Genomic DNA, 14,544 nt, shown 5'->3' with positions numbered 1-14,544 from the left:
CAACCGTGCCGTGGATAATGCTATTCTCAGAGCACTTTTGGGCCGGAGGAAGTCCCCAGACCTTGAAGTGGACTTCCAGTTTTTAGCTCCTTGTGGCTTTTTGCTCCGTATTTCTTTCCCCCCACAAGACTTGCATGTGACACTAGTCTACAGTGAGCACGCATCACCAGGGACAAACAATTATATCACAGACGCGCACACACATGCACACGCACGCACACACACACACACACACACACACACGCACACACACACACACACACACACACACACACACACACACACACACACACACACACACACACACACACACACACACACACACACCGGTACACATACGCAGTCGCACACTCACTAGAGCTCGTCACCCTGTGTCGCCTCCAGCATGTGTTCAGCCTTTAATAAAGACTCCTATAAGCTGATGTGGAATGTTTGGTTTCTTTGGCCAACCAGTAAGCAAAAGTGTTCAGATCACAGGACATTTCTTTGTTTGGAGCAAAACACAGTTAATCCTGGGCCTTTGATGGCTTTGTGTTGGATTATTTGTAATCATACTGATTTCAAGACTACTGTTCACAACAAGTCTATCTAGCATGAGAGAGAGAGAGAGAGAGAGATAGGAGAGAGGGGGAGAGGGGAGAGGGGAGAGAGGGAGAGAGAGAGGGAGAGAGAGAGGGAGAGAGAGAGAGAGAGAGGGAGAGAGAGAGAGGGAGAGAGAGAGAGAGAGAGAGAGGGAGAGAGGGAGAGAGGGAGAGAGGGAGAGAGAGGACATCCAACGGAATACAACCACCATAAAGACGGTCAATCACACAAACAATTCCTACTGTACTGATTTCTCTGTTTGATTGTTTTGTTTGGCTTTGGCAAGAGAGCGAGAGATTTGATTTGATTTGATTTTTATTTAGTACATACAATTTATACAAAAGTATAAAAACAAGGGGTACAAGGATAACATGTGAAAGTCTGTTGACTTGTTTCCAACATGGTGCCACGAAGAATACAATAAATCACAAAGAAAGAGTTAAGAAGATAAGATAGATACAACAAGTAGATAAAATAGACAACACAATTTTCTGAAAGAGCTTCATTACAGCATGTCATGTTCCTGTTCTTCAAGAGTGGTGGCCAAGCACCCTCTGCAACCTATTGTTTCACACCCCTCTTGAAGACAGCAATAGTGGGGGAGTTTTGGATGGCCCTGGGCAGAGAGTTCCACAGCCGGCAGGCTGTAGACAGAAAGCCATTCTGTGAATAGGAACCCTTTCTAGGCTCATAAACTGAGAGCTGTCCAGACCGTAACTGTCGTCCGTGGACCTGGCCACGCAGGACAATGCGAGAGCATAAATATCTGGGGGCAGATCCATTTAACATTTTATACATAATATGTCCCAGTTTCAGAAAGGAGACCCTCTGCTCCACAGGGAGCCATCCCACCTCATTGAAGTGACATGGCTCAATATGGGTTCGAGGTGGCAGATTTAGGACCAATCATATGGTCTTATTTTGGCTGGTTTGTAGCCTGTCTTTACTTTCCACTGTAACACCACTATACCAGTACGTACTTGCATAGTCATATTGGCTGAGGATCATGCAGTTGGCAAGCAATTTCATAGTTTCCAGTGATAAGAACCTATTTTTTCTGTGCAAAAATTTCACCTTTGTGTTAACTTTTTTGATCACCTTGATTGATTGATTGATTGATTGATTGAACACTTTATTAACAGATTGCAGAATGGGTACAATACAGTACAGCTCAATACACACAATTGTTAAGGGGATGCAGACCAGAGAAAGACTTTCATCTTGTTTACATCAGGGTCCACCATTTTCAATTCATCAGGACATATATGACATACATGACATACAGATAGTCAGTACGGCTACATCTATACATTTATGACATACCAGATTTGCAAATACAGTACTGTTTGTGATACAGAAGGAGTCAAGAAAAGGGAGTATATACATTTGACGTAGAAACTGTACATTGGAGGAGGTTGGGTGGGGTTGTGTGGGGGGGGGTTGGGTACATTGGGATATTGACAAACATACTGGGTAATTTACATTGGAGGTGGTTGGGGGGGGGGAGAAACACTGTATAAACAAGCAAAACTGTACATTGAGGGGGGGGGGGGGGGGAGACACTGTACAAACAAGCAAAATTGTACATTGGACTATTGACAAAACCATACTAGGTAAATTACTGTACATTGGAGGGGGTTGGGTTAGGATATTTACAGGGGCCAGTTTTGAATTGCAGTCTCCCGTAGGTGAGACTGCAAAACTGGGCCATTGTTTGGGCCATTGTTTTCCCTGAGAGTGTTTGGTCGAGGTCTGCACCTAGGTATTTAACAGAGTCTCTAGACTCGACACTGAAGCCATTACAGCTGATCTCAAGTCGGGAACATTCCTTTAATTTATGTTTTGAGAGATGTTTCTCTACATATACAAGAGATGTTTCTCTGCATATACAATCCACATACAATCCAGGAGGATTTATTTGACTATATAAAATCCTGAGAGGCTATATTCGCATATCTTCCTGGGGAGACTTCCATCTGACTTGTAGTGAGGCCGACGGTAGCTATGGGCAGGCCGGGGTGGGCTCAGCCCAACCAAACAAGTATCTAGCCCACCCAATCAAAAGTTAAGAAAATTACAAATGTGTTCAGCCAATGGAACAGAACAGAAAGTACCAGTACAGTTTCTAACGGACCAATGGGAGAGGGAGTGAGTGCAATTGTGGTGCTGAAAGGACAGTGCAGACATGCTAATGTTACTGTTTTCCAAATGGGAGAGGGAGCAGAGTGTGCAAGTGCAATACAGCGTAGACATCGTCTATTATTGGAATGCCTGTGATGAAGTGTGGAAAAAGCAAATGCATATATCCATTATTATCAATAATAATACTAATATAATATATGTTTTCGCTATAATTTTTTACTATGATATCCCCTCACACTGGATTTTGTCAAGTGTTAGTTGATTGACACAGGCTAAGGCCAAGACCTGACTTGTTATCTGATGTAAACAGCCCTTTTTTTTCATCAGATTTTTACTTCCTCTTCATTGCCCAATATACTGTACCATGGAAGGGAAGGGGAAATGAGTCATTGCATGTTCTGTCTTCTTGTAACCGTTGGTTTCCATTTTGAAGAAAAGCTGCTATTGATGCTGTGTTTGTACGGCATGATAAAGCAGATATTTAGTTTGTGTTTCTTTCCTGTCTCCCTAGTAACTAGCCTGCAGGATTTGGGAAGACCGGCGTCTGTAGCAACTTCCCACCCACTTCCCTAATTACTATCAAAACCACTATACTCTGACAGCTGGTCACCTGTTGTCTCCGTGTAAGGGCCGAAGTTTAGTCTCTTCCGTTAGAATGTGTTATTATGAGGTTATATCGATCGGCTAAGTAAAAGTGTTTCCATTACACTAATCTTATTTAGTTATTTATCATTGGGGAAGAATTCCACTTGCGCTTGTCATCTTGAATGAATGAATGAATGAAAACTTTATTTAACAGATTGCAGAATGGGTACAATACAGTACGGCTCAATACAACACAATTGTTAAGGGGATGCAGACCAGAGAAAGACGTTTGTCTTGTTTACATCAGGGTCCCCCATTTTCAATTCATGGTGACATTTATGACATACACAACATACACGACATCATGACATTTATGGCATAGGGACATACATGACATACAGGTATATAGTACTGTTACATTTGTGACATATATGATATGCAAATATACAGTTACTGTTAACTTAAGTTTCCCCTTGATCGTTGTTTTATTTATCAATGTTTTGGGGTTATTTTTGTCCTAGATGTATTTTTATTGAGAGTGTGTTGTTGGGCAGGGATGCGAGTCGATGATATGTACATATCGTAGAAAAAATAGCATTTTTAATGAAACGGCACCATGACAATTGTATTAAAATCTGAAGACATATAATATACCACTGTCAAAACTAATACAACTATAAGACAGCCTGTGTGTGTGTGTGTGTGTGTGTGTGTGTGTGTGTGTGCGTGTGTGCGTGAGCATGTGTGTGAGCCTCTGACTCAGAGTGGTTACTACAGTCACATGGGTCCTTGTCAGCGAGCTAAGAGGAAACTTAATCCTGAGTAGGAAGGGAGCCGCTATCAGTCTGTGCAGCATGTTAGCCTGAGAGTGCACTTGACTCAACGCGAGCCTGACCACCACGCTCCACATCTCTAACTCTCCTTTCTCTCTCTCTCTCTCTCTCTCTCTCTCTCTCTCTCTCTCTCTCTCTCTCTCTCTCTCTCTCTCTCTCTCTCTCTCTCTCTGTCTGTTTGTTTTTGCCTTGTACTCTGACCAGCTCCTGGTCTCTCCGTTTGCAGCAGTACTACAATGTCAGCGGTGTCTACCCTGCAGTAAGCACACAAAGGTAGAGTAACATCTATTCATTTATTCACGTTTTTTCATGTTTCACTGACCCGAGGACGTGTTGAAACTTGTTTTTCTTGTTCTCTTTGGCCTCTTCAGCTGTTGTTCAAAATGTTCATGTCCATGTTTCCCTTGTTTTCTTTGGTGTTTGTTTTCATGATCATCCTTGTGGCCAGAGAAACTCCTTTTTTTATTTGAGTTTGTAGTTTGTCAAAAGTGTTTTTGGGGAGGTTTTTGGATATGGTCTACTGTACAAGGTTGGGCTCAACATCTGTGTATTGAATGATCTACTTGGCTTGGCCTCTTTTTTATACTCCCGGCCCTTTTTTGAGGGCACTCCATCCACCCCCCCCCTCTTCGGGGGACAACTTTATTACGTATTATACATTTGAACTATTGACAGTGCAAAATAAAATAAAAAGTAGTAAAATAAGAGAAATAGTGACATTTCATTGCCCTCTCGGAGGGGGGGGGGAGACTCAGACTAGACATTGACAAACAAATGACAACTAAGGACAATGAAGGACAACAACAAATACACATGGGAAAGGGGGGGGGGGGCAGAGAGGGGAGTAAGTAAAGTAGGGGGTGAGGAGGGGGATTGAGAGAAGGGTGGGTTGTGGAGTGGACGGCTCACAGGTCAATCTCATGTGATTAGGAGCCTAGATTATCCACAAGCAACAGACGGTATATATATCGGCGGTATTTCTTAAAAAAAGAAAAGTGTGAAAGATTCATTGTCACACGTGCTCAGCGATGTCTGGTGAGGTCAGCGCCGGTTAGGGAGGCGCTGGCTGGTAGGACAGACACATTTACTCATAATAAACCTTGATGATAACAAAATAATGCTGACTACAATTCTCCCTCTGATACAGCTCATACTCAAACCCAGCTCTGTTGATGATAAACACCCACGTGCGCCCGCCTGCAATAACAATCACCTCGTCTCTCTTTCACGGTCTGTGGCTTTTGCCGTCACACCAAAGCAATATTAATGCAACTCAAAGGCCAACATCATTTCAGTAACATTAAAAAAAAAAAAAACTTTCATATGAATTACATTACATTACATTACAGACAGTCCCCTCCCCACATATTACCTGGGTAATGTTACAGTTTTACCAGGTTACAACTATGTTCAAAGATTTCTTTGATAAGGCTTCTCCTGATGGAGCCTGTGTCCAAGCATTAGTATCTAGTAGTAACTACTAGTATCACACAACTAGTTATAAGGTCAGCAAAGATGCTCTACCTGCCACTGCCCCTCACCAGCATCTCACACACACACACACGCACGCGCACACACACACGCACGCACGCGCACGCGCGCACACGCACACGCACACGCACACACACACACACACACACACACACACACCATTGTCTCTCAAATGCAATCCAAAATGTTAGATAATAGATGTTAGATTATGTCATGTCGACTCCAGTTGTCTCAGGACATGTTGTTCAATAATATGCCACATTGTTCTTTTCACCAAGTTTCTGGAATAACTCCCACATGACATTTTAATTTGCTCTTGTTGACGCTTTGATGAAACATCAAGGCCACGATCTCCCTGGGGGATGTGGATGTTCTGAGGTAATGTGGCCACTATCACAATCATGTACTCAGCGTTTCAGAAACATTGTGTCCAAGAAAAGGCACGGTTTGCCTAACAAACGCTAATGTTCTTACAGTGAAAGTGACTCATTCCCCTTCCTTAATGAAATCCCCAAATCATTTATTTTCTTCTCTTTCATTGTACTGCATCTTAAGTATAGGTCTGTGTTCCGGGCCGAGAGTCTGAAATCGCGATCAAGTCTCTATTTCTGGACAGGCAATTTCATATGCAGTTTAGTATTTTATGGAACTGTTCTTAAAATATGCCTTTTTGGTGGAAGTTTTAGATTAGTATGCAATCTGTGGTTGCAAGTTGGTTGGCAAACTGAGAACTGAAATGGGGCCTGATTTATACTGCGTTTGGCATGTTTTTAAATGGGTAAGGCAGGACATGGTGGATTGTGGGCATCCAGGCCTCAGGGAGGCTCTCCTCGTGGGTTATGTGCACCTCCTGACAAATCCTCCTCCCATAGACGGACATGAGGGGTTACTAGTGATTGGTACACAGTTGCCTCTACACCTGTAGGTCACACTGACCTGAGAAACCGCTCTGCCCAACATGCCTCGTTACTGTAATGAAAACTGACATCCACGACCAAATTAGTTTGAAAGAAAAATGTGATAATGACTTTGATGTACTTTGATGACTTTGCATGTACACATAGTAGGGCTGGGCGATTAAGTGAGTTTCAATTTAAATTCAGATTTTGGCTTCCCATGATCATGAAAACAAGATAAGATAAAACTTTTTTTTTTATCCACTCCCATTTTCTATTTTTCTCCCATCCCAATTTCGTATCGTCCAATTCAACCCTCCTCTGTCTCGAACGCTGTTTCATGCCTCCCACAAGCCGGCTGCAATGTGGACGAAGTCATACAGTACATGGCACGAGACCCTTCCGATACTCGAGGTAGCAGCCGTCGCATCTTTTCACCTGCGCGGCCCGATCTTTCAGCGTCGGGGGTCTGCGCTTTGGAGGGACGCCGCCCCCATCGCTTCTTGATTCTATTGCCCAGGCGCACCAACCGACCTGTAGGAGTCGTTGTCCACAACGTCCGATCCCCACCCATCAGTTTCCCACCCCCTAATACTGCCAATGTGTATTAGTGCGGACGACCAGCCAAACTGAAAACAATGTGGAGAGCTGGGCTCGAACCCAGCGTCTCCAGCATTGGTGGTGAGTGCCTTGCCCACTGCACCACCTAGCCGCCCTAAGATAAAACAATTATTGTGCCACATAACGTGTTGCTCTCATTTTGTCTTGTATTGTAAATGCAGCACACCCTTCGTTCACAGCGGTGCACTCTGCTGTTCCAGCCCAGGTTGAGAGGGAGGAGGGAGCCACGGCACGTGTCTTTTTGTAACTTGCAGAAGATGATAGAAAGGAAGCGTTTGGTCAAGAAGAAAAGTGAAACAAATTCAGTCGATGCCATATGATGTTCTCAAATCAACTAATAATCGTGATTTCAATATTGATCATAATCAAAATTGTAATCAAATCATATCGTTATTATGATTTTTGCCATAATCGAGCAGCCCTAACACACCAGTATCACAAATAACAAAATATTAAGCTTGTCTGAAGAACATGTATGCAGTCATGCAATGATGCAGATATCAGAAAAGTAAACCGTTCACCGTTTCCCATGGACACAGTGAATAAACATGACAGAAGTGAAACTATCTTTGTTTTCTATTATTTAACTTTTGTTCTTATTTATATATATAAGATATTCAATCTGTCATGTTTATTCACTGTCTCCGTGGAAACGATGAACTGTTAACCTTATTTATTCAATAGGTTAAGGGAAAATGATATGACAGTAAGTAGCACCGGATGCAGGGAAAAAAAGTAGGTCTGCATGTTCCAATGTGTGGTCTATAATTGTAGCAACGTGGGTCAACACGGGGGTAGCGGTATGAATAATGTCCATGCGGTGTACTGGTGGTGTCGTGAGTTTGAGTCTGGTTCATGTCACATGTCATGCATACGGACGACTCCTCCCATGTTGCCTTCTACTCTGCTGCTGTCGAATGGTCCAGAAATGCCCTATAAATCTTAGGAAAACAAACGGAAATAAATCACAGGCAACATTTTAAAATCCGTGCTCTATGTTTAACCTTGTTCATGGCGTAGTCAGCTTATTTATAATGTTGGCAAACTAGGGGAGGGGTCATACAGATCTAGAATTTCCTGGTGGAAGGCAATAAGCGCAATAAGCACTTAAAGGACCACGGCAGTCTAATTCTGACTTCGCTCCATCACCAGAGATTGTCCCTGGCTTTTACGAATCTCCTGTGCATAGTAGGGATGGGCATGAGTAATGTCTTCCCAGACCGAGTACTCTCATGAATGAAATGGTAAAGGGCTGCATTTATATAGCGCTTTTATCCAAATTGTCCATTTATGCCTCACATTCACCCATTCCCTCACACATTCACACACTGACGGCGGAGATGACCATGCAAGGTGCCAACCTGCTCTTCAGGAGCAGTTAGGGGTTAAGTGTCTTGCTCAAGGACACTTCGACACACTGCCAGGAGGAGCAGGAATCGAACCGTGAACTGAACAGGGAACCTTCCGATCACCAGACGACCGTTCTACCTCCTGAGTCACTGTCACCCCACGGAATTACTTGAGACGTGCTCGAGTAATTGTTTAGAACGCATCTTAAACACTTTGGTTGCCATGGGTTAAATTCATGATATACCATAGGTTGCCGGCTCTATTTGTCTATGGAGAAGTACCCCTTCTTTGCATGGCTATAACTTTTTAAATTCTATTGCTACATTGCCATTATTAGGGCCCATTCAAAGTCCTATATGTATTGTTCATTGTGTAGCAACGTTAAACTTTTTCATTCACATATTCATAGTAAAGTATGGTCTAATGTATAAGTATGTTTTCATCTCTTTCTGCAGCTTTCTCCAGAACGTGATCTATAGCCCCAAATGCATTATATTGATGATGCAATACAGTTTTATGGCAATCAGCGCGATATAAAAAATTCCAACTAGACGTACTTCTAGAAGTTACTACACATCATCTGATGTTGACCGGATGGGCTAGGGGGCGTTTATAATTCCGTGGGCAGCGTTATACCAATCATCTAATGTGGGTCAAATGTTGATCATAGCAGTTAGTATCGAAGACGGTAATTTTACACGCTAAAACTCACCCGATCATCGTAGAGTAGAAATTTTATCATTATGGGATGTAGATTTACCCGGTCCATTTCCAGCTTGTATAATGGTATATACGTCCAAATCATGTTGTTTATCGAGTTATTGGCAATCGATCGCTATGTAGTGTGTCGAGATCGAGTCCCGGAACCTATAGCGAGTGCCCGGAAGTAATACGGCCGACCAGCACAATCTCCATAGCACTTCCTGTTAAGCGATTGCGCCGATCGGCCACCAGATGGCGGTCCTGAACCGCCAGAGAGCTCAGTGGGTCCTCCTGGTGGATCTCAGGCCAGCGGAGGGGAAATATGAATCCGATCGCAGATTTTTGAAATATTGATATAAGGACGCTGTAAAGCGTCCTCCGGCAACTTGAGCATGGCCGGGAATGACTCTTTTAAGCGTTTTCCGGCAGTCAAAGTGTTAAAGAGCATGATGGTAGCAATAGCCTGATATTGTGCAGAACCTTTTAGGTGAATATTATGACATGTTCTAGCGTTGCAGCTTGGCCAACAAGTGACGAAGACACTCTCTCACTGTGGTCACATGACACGCTGAATTAGAAAGTGATTACCGGACCAAATGGGGAGTTATAAACTGTGAATGGGTGAACAGTGACAATTTGACAAACACTTGCTACAGTATATTGTCAACAAATGTACTGGAGGGAGTTTCTCCAGTACATGTGTTGACAATATACTGTAACAAGTGTTTATACATACATCAGGCTGTTTGTGTTAGGATGAAACATTAAGGCCACGATCTCCCTGGGGGATGTGGATGTTTTGAGGTAATGTGGCCACTATCACAATCATGTACTCAGCGTTTCAGAAAATGTTTGTCTCCAAGAAAAGGCACGGTTTGCCTAACAAACGCTAATGTTCTTATAGTGAACGTAACTCATTCCCTCTCTTTAATGAAATCCCAAATCATTTATTTTTTGATTGATTGAAAATTGTATTAACAGATTGCAGAATGGGTACAATACAGTACAGCTCAATACACACAATTGTTAAGGGGATGCAGACCAGAGAAAGACTTTCGTCTTGTTTACATCAGGGTCCCCCATTTTCAATTCATCATAACATATATGACATGCATGACATACAGATAGACAGTACTGCTACATCTATACATTTATGACATACCAGATTTACAAATACAGTACTGTTTGTGATACAAAAAAAGAGTTTGAAAAAGAGAGTATATACATTTGACGAAGAAACTGTACATTGGAGGATGTGGGGGGGGGGGGGGCTGTACATTGGAGGTGGGGTGGGGGGGGGGGGGGGGATGGGTAGGCGGGGTGGGGGTAACTGTACATTGGATTATCGACGAAACCTTACTTGGTTCCAAGAAGAGGGTCTTGTGTATTACTGGGTTAGGACATTTACTGTACATTGGAGGGGGTTGGGTTAGGACATTTACAGGGGCCAGTTTCGAATTGCAGTCTCCCGTAGGTTCTCCTTGAGAGTGGTTTTAAAAGTGGGTAGTGATTCACATTCCTTTACAGCTGTGGGTAGGGCGTTCCACATTGATGTGGCATAATTCCGAAACGTGTTTAGTGCCTTGTTTGAGCCGAATCTGGGTTTAACATGATTTGTGGAGCTCCCTCTGGTGTCGTGGTATTCACTGACCTTTGGGAAGTATTTTGACATGTACATGGGTACGTTAGTCGTGTAGTGTATCTTGTAGACCAGGCCCATTGCAAGTTGCTGTACTCTGTCGTCTACTCTAAGCCATCCTAGGTTGTCAAAGTGGGCAGGGGTGAGGTTCTAGGAGTAAGGTCAAGCAGTAGTCTGACCAGTTTGTTTTGTGATGTTTGTAATTTTGTTTTTAGCGCCATTGAGGTGCTTTGGTACCATGAGGTGCAAGCATAGTCGTAGTACCCTTGAATGAGTGCTCCTGCCAGAGTCTTCAGGGTATTCTTGTTTACCAGAGAGGCGATCCGGTACAAGAATCTAGTTCGTTGGTTGACTTTTTTTTCATTACATTGGATGCCATTTTGTCACAGGAAAGATTTGCCTCTAGGATGGAACCTAGGTATGTAATTTCATCTTTCCTTGTGACAATATTGTCACCCACTGTAACTGAGAAGCCGTCGGCCTTGCTGAGTTTGTTATTTGAACCGAAGAGAATGGACTCTGTTTTACCCAGGTGTAATGATAGTTTGTTGTCGGCGAGCCAGGTGCAGATTTTGCCTAGTTCCGAGCTGAGGGGTTTTTCAACCTGTAACTTGTTCTTGTCAGAGACCAGCAGGGCTGAGTCGTCCGCGAACAGGAACACGTTGCAGTCACAAGCTGACGACATGTCATTTGCATAAATTAGGAACAGTAGCGGTCCTAGTATGCTTCCTTGTGAAACACCACAGCTCACTGGCAGGAGGGGGGGATAGGGTACCGTTTACCTCCACCATCTGTTCTCTCCCCTCCAGGTAGGATTGCATCCAGCTCACTGATAGACTATCATTCAAAACCAATTGCTTTTAGCTTGTCAATCTCATAGCGAGAAGCTTTTTGGCTGTAACGCCTGCCAGAATAATTATTTTTGCATCTTAAGTATACAGTAGGTCTGTGTTCCAGCCGAGAGTCTGAAATCGCGATCAAGTCTCTTATTTCTGGACAGGCATTTTCATATGCATAACAAGATATTGCGCAGAGTCTCACTCACTCACTCACTCACTCACTCACTCACTCACTCACTCACTCACTCACTCACTCACTCACTCACTCACTCACTCACTCACTCACTCACTCACTCACTCACTCAATCACTCACTCACTCACTCACTCACTCACTCACGCACTCACTCACTCACTCACTCACTACTTTTAGATAACTCTATGCTAGCTTTTCGTGGTACACTCTCATGCTCCACAGCTAACCAGGAACAACCAGGACACACACAAGGAATTGGCATAACGACTAAATTGGTGACTAAAATGGGAGAAATTGGCTCACACAAACATAAATGTGTCTAGCGCTGCTTAACAGAGACGTGCTTATCGTGTGTCAGGAAATAACAAATTCAGTGTGGGGGGGAAACAGAAAATCCACTTTTCGACTTAGTCAACCAAACCAACCAATTAACTGACTTTGAGGGGACAGCTACATCTATGAGGGGACAGCCACAACTATGAGGGGACAGCCACATCTATGAGGGGAGGGGACAGCCACAACTATGAGGGGACAGCCACAACTATGAGGGGAGGGGACAGCCACAACTATGAGGGGACAGCCACAACTATGAGGGGAGGGGACAGCCACATCTATGAGGGGAGGGGACAGCCACATCTATGAGGGGAGGGGACAGCCACAACTATGAGGGGAGGGGACAGCCACAACTATGAGGGGAGGGGACAGCTACATCTATGAGGGGAGGGGACAGCCACATCTATGAGGGGAGGGGACAGCCACAACTATGAGGGGAGGGGACAGCTACATCTATGAGGGGAGGGGACAGCCACATCTATGAGGGGAGGGGACAGCCACAACTATGAGGGGAGGGGACAGCCACATCTATGAGGGGAGGGGACAGCCACAACTATGAGGGGAGGGGACAGCCACATATATCATGAGGGGAGGGGACAGCCACAACTATGAGGGGAGGGGACAGCCACATATATCATGAGGGGAGGGGACAGCCACAACTATGAGGGGAGGGGACAGCCACATATATCATGAGGGGAGGGGACAGCCACAACTATGAGGGGAGGGGACAGCCACATATATCATGAGGGGAGGGGACAGCCACAACTATGAGGGGAGGGGACAGCCACATATATCATGAGGGGACAGCCACATCTATGAGGGGAGGGGACGCGTGTATCACTTCCGCAACGGATTTGATTTCCGGGGTTGGCCTGATTGGCCGCGACGGCCACGTGACACGCGCTGCTGCTGGAGTTCACTTCGCCTTTCACATCGCTGCTGTTTAATAATATTGTCGCGTTGGCGAAAGCAGGATGAGAGAGCGTAGATTTCGCTGTGTATCATTTAATCATTTATCATTTAACATTTGAAAGGCATACATTGTTGTCATACAGAAGAACAGAATACTTTTATCCAAAATGCTTAGTTCTTACTGTTACTGTTAGAGACTGTGCTAGACAAATTAATGACTAATTCGGTCAGAAATAGCGTAACTAATAACGTTAGTAAGCACTGCTTATATGCTTATTATGTCTGCGGGGTACAGTAAACGTTTCTCCCGGTACATTCTGAAGAGCACACCGCTGTATGTTGGAGAACCAGCGGTCTTCCGCTCCTCCTCACTCGAGTGTGAGAGCAAAGCCGTGCAAGGGGGGCGGCACCTCGGCACAGCTCAGCCCTGTGTGACGCAAGCAGGAAGGAGGAGATGGGAGTCCTTCCAATCTGAATATGCTGTTTCTTTACACATATGTTGGATTATGAATATGTCCTAAAGGTAGTTTTGATGGCAGTCCTACAGGTCCTAAAGGTAGTTTTGATGGCAGTCCTACAGGTCCTAAAGGTAGTTTTGACGGCAGTCCTACAGGTCCTAAAGGTAGTTTTGACTGCAGTCCTACAGGTCCTAAAGGTAGTTTTGATGGCAAACCGATGGTGAACATAGGTGGAGCGTGTTGCGTCAATGGAGCTCATAACATAAAATGTTTTTATTTTCCCCAAATAATAATATTAATATCTGTGTAATAAAGATATTTGTGCTTGTCCATCTTATTATCTGTGCTTTACCAAATTCATATTCAGACTCATCCCTAGTGCCTATAATGTACGATATTGCTGATAAACTATGTCTTGTTTTGTGAGCTCATCACTGAAAATGAGGGTAACCTCAGTGTCTTACGAGTTGAAATAAATAAAATAAAATAAAATACCCAGTTCATGAATGTTTTTTTTTACATTTGCTGCTCTCAAAATCATCGGGCGCACAGGAAGTGACGAGCAGCAACAGCAGTTTGTTTGAAATGAATAGAAGACAAACTCTTGTGTGAAGTTTCAAGATGGAAACCAAGTCAATACAGTGCACAGTGCTAGGGCAATTGCTTATCGTCAACAGATGTTGCCAAAACAAACAAAAAGAAATCCTCCAAATTGTCACTTTAGAAATCAATGACAAACTGATGGTACAGTATGTGATTGGTGAGTTTGTGGAAATAACATTAAAGGTCCCTAAAGGCCGCCCTCGTTTCATGCTTCCGCCCGTCATTGTGTGGTTTTCTGTTCCAAATGGTTCAGAATTTCTGATGGCTTCGTTTTCCTAAGGGCTCTTATTTCAGACGTGCCCTGGGGTACAAAAGCCGGTTCCCATGGTTTTTGTGGTCTGGATCCCAGTGTTCTGTAACTCTA

At 43.9% G+C, this 14,544-nt stretch overlaps 1 protein-coding gene across 1 annotated transcript in view; it reads left to right on the top strand.

Annotated features, from left to right (window-relative positions):
* Positions 1-14,544, top strand: part of slc4a2b (solute carrier family 4 member 2b) — a 113,907-nt gene that overhangs the window by 18,199 nt on the left and 81,164 nt on the right. The window contains exon 2 of the mRNA XM_084326583.1: positions 4,347-4,415. The gene's annotated coding sequence lies outside the window, so the exon portion shown is untranslated. The remainder of the gene's footprint in view (positions 1-4,346; positions 4,416-14,544) is intronic.

Source organism: Notolepis coatsorum (assembly GCF_963971535.1).
Source record: "Notolepis coatsorum genome assembly, chromosome: 12".
NCBI lineage: Eukaryota > Metazoa > Chordata > Actinopteri > Aulopiformes > Paralepididae > Notolepis > Notolepis coatsorum.
Note: the sequence above shows the minus strand (reverse complement) of the source record. Positions and strands in the feature narration are given on the sequence as shown.